We start from the raw sequence: 3,361 nt of genomic DNA, 5'->3' as shown, positions 1-3,361 counted from the left end.
TATGAGGAATAAGTCCCAAAATCCAGCGAAAGAGTCAGAGACAACCCTCTCCTCCCGCTGTTGGAGTCCCACAAGAAGACCAAGCTACACAACTATAACGTATATGCAGAGGGCCTAGGTCAGTCCCATGCAGGCTCCCTGGTTGTCAGTTCAGTTGGTTGGTTTTTTTTTATTGAGATAGCATCTCACTGTGTAGCTTAGGAAGGTCTTGAACCCCAGATGCTCCCTTTTCAGTCTCACAAATGCTGGAGTTGTAGGCCTGCACCACCACATTAGGCTTCCCTAGGGTTTTCATTTTAATTCCCCATAACACATAACAGCATAACTTTCAATATGCTTAATTACCATCTTTATATCTTTGATAAAATTGTTCTTTGTGTCTATTGCCTATTTAACTAATTAGATTGTTTCTCTAATGCTAATTTTTATATATTCTTGACACAGTGCTTTCTCCAGTATGGAGTTTGCAAATATTTCCTCCCAATTTTCCATCTGTCTTTTAATCTTCTTAACATGGTTGATTGCAGAACAAAAATGTTAATTTTGATGAACTCCAATTTATCAAATCTTCTTATCATGGATGTTGCTTTTGGTAACAATTCTTTTGCTGTGTTTGTTAGCTGTATGTAACAAAGATTTTCCTTTATTTTTGTAAGCTTTCTCTATATTTAAGTTTTAAGTTAATTATCTGAGTGCTGAAGATATAGGATTTAGGTCAAGATTCATTTCTCTATGAATGTCAGGCTGTTCTTTTATCATTTTAAATGGCCTTTTTTCTTCCATTGAATTGCTTTTGTACTTAATCAAAATTCAGCTGTCCTTGTTTCTGTGTTTTGTCTTATCTTGTTGATCTTTGCATCCTAACTTTTCATACCTATATAACATCTGCTAGCACTGATTTCCCCATTGGCTTTGGATTTTTAAGTGTCTTACCTATATTTTTCTATGCATATGAATTTTATGGCATCCTTATCTGTATCTAAGAAAATTGTATCATACATAATCATAGAGAATGTATATGCATGAGCATGCACACATGAACACACACACACTGTTTTTCTCAAAGATCCCTAAAATTTGTTTTATTGGGTTTACCTTTTTGGTTTTGCCTTTTCAATTTATTGTTTCAGAATTTCATATGTGATTATTATGTATTTTGATCAAATCCACTTTGACTTCATTACCTATAAGTTTCCCCATCATCCCCTACACAAATGTTTTAAAATGGTGACAAATAAAGGCTAGGAAAAATAAAGAAAATTGCTCATTCATACATTGTTATTAGGAGTGACAATGATACAGTTTACAGAAATATAAAATTTATATTCTTGTAAACCCTTCTCATAAATATTTGTACCAGACTTATCCATAAGACACAATCAGGAAAAAATCATTTTTTATTCCATTTATGTATCCTTTCTTCATTTATAATTTTACATCTATTATCTATTATAAAACAAGTTTTTACAGCAAACTTAAAAATCTCAAAAAAGCATGCCAGCTCATATTCCTTCAGTGAGTGACAGTTAAGCATATTATGGGGAGCCACATAATGGTGGATTATTCAGCAACAGAAAGCAGTTGACTCAATGAGTACCTATAGTTTGGGTTAGTATGAGGAGATTATGTAAGTGTGATAAAATCCTGTCTCAAAAGTGATGTGCTATACCATATAACTTATATAACATGCTTTATATGCACAAATATAGAATTGGGTAACAAACTAGTGGTACTCAGGAGTCGAATAAGTGTTTCAGGTTGTAGAACAGTAAGTTTGTCTAAAATGAAACAAGTTGGGAGATGCTTGTAGTGGTCGAGCTGTTTAGTTACCCTAGTTAGATAGGACCCATGCTAATATCCTGGCTATGAAATTGTACTCTAGTCTTGCAAGATGATACCATTTGGGGGAACAAAGAAGGGAGTATTTATCTCTTTGCATTATTCCTTACATCTGCCTGAGAATCTTCAAAACTTAGAATTTAATGAAAAAATGATTTTCAAGTTGCAAGATCATTATAATTTTTTTATGTAATGAACTAGATAACATATTGACTTGAGCTTTACTAAAGAAAAACAAAACAGAAAGTAATTCAGAAAGCTTTGTCAGGAAGAAAACTGATTTAGGAGTGTTTGGAAGTTCATGATATCTGGGAATGTCAGGTATAGAAGACATAATCTATGCAGAAAACAGGCTAGGATTTCCCTGTGTTCTAGGCAACACATTGCACAGGCACCATAGCTCTCTTCTGAGTGGCTGGAGAACAGCTTGCAGAAGCCCTGAAATACTTTTGATGAAAGTTGGTCCGTACTAAATATTTCTCCTCCATTTTCACTGTGCAACTGAAGATTGGTTTAGGTCCACCCGAGAGAAAAGCCTGGGTGAGAGGCTGTCACACTCTGGGAGGGGGGGTTGTTGGGAGAAGAGGCTCTTTTTTCTCTCTTAGACAGCTGGTATAAAAGGTACAAGAAGTTCTGCAGACTCAGGGAGACATTGAGAAGGTCTTTGATGATCACAAACACAGCAAAGTCAGCTACAGACTGAAGGTCATGCTTTGCAACAAGAAGACTGCTCTTGAAAATCTAAACTGAACAAGTCAAGCCAATGAGAGGGCTTAGCAGGTTAAGGGGCTTGCTGTGAGCCCGATGATCTGACTTCAATGGAAGGAGAGAAATGACTCCAGGAAGTCACTCTCTGACCACATTCACACCATGGCACCTCCCATCCCCCACACAAACACATACTAAATAAAAGTAAAGAAACACAATGCAAGCTATAAAAAATAAAAATGTCAAATTCTGGTGAGTAGGGCAGTTAGAGGAAAGTAGTTCGAGTCTTTGATAATTCACCTATTTTTCTCCTGCAGTTCTTGGTGCTCTATTTCTTCATTATACAGTGAATGCCTGCTGTATTTTTCTTAGAAAGTCGTGCATTTTCACTTTATCATTTCAATTGTAATAATATATAATTGCACCTAGCATTTCTTAATTAGTTTTCTTTTTCATTTATGTATACACTCTTTATTTCTAATTTTATATGTACTATCTATTATAAAACAAGTTTTTACAGTAAACTTAAAAATTTCAAACACACGCCAGGAGAAATCAACTGAGCTACAGGACCCAACAATTACTGTCTCGAATGTCGTCATCTGTTCCAGCCATACCTCATTGGAAAGTACACATGCAATTTATATGTGGTCAATTCTACACCCTTCGCTGGGTTGGGCCTGTTTAACCTAAGCTAGCCATTGTTATTTCATTGCTATCTATAATATGATTAGTTCGGAGTAAGTCATATGGTGGCGAATGAATGAAAAATGCCCCCCCCCAAGCTCAGATAATTGGACATTTGGTTCCCAGT

The sequence above is a fragment of the Microtus ochrogaster genome, linkage group LG12, assembly GCF_000317375.1.
Source record: "Microtus ochrogaster isolate Prairie Vole_2 linkage group LG12, MicOch1.0, whole genome shotgun sequence".
Classification (NCBI taxonomy): Eukaryota; Metazoa; Chordata; class Mammalia; order Rodentia; family Cricetidae; genus Microtus; species Microtus ochrogaster.
The sequence above is the reverse complement of the archived record's forward strand: the minus strand, read 5'-3'. Positions refer to the sequence as shown.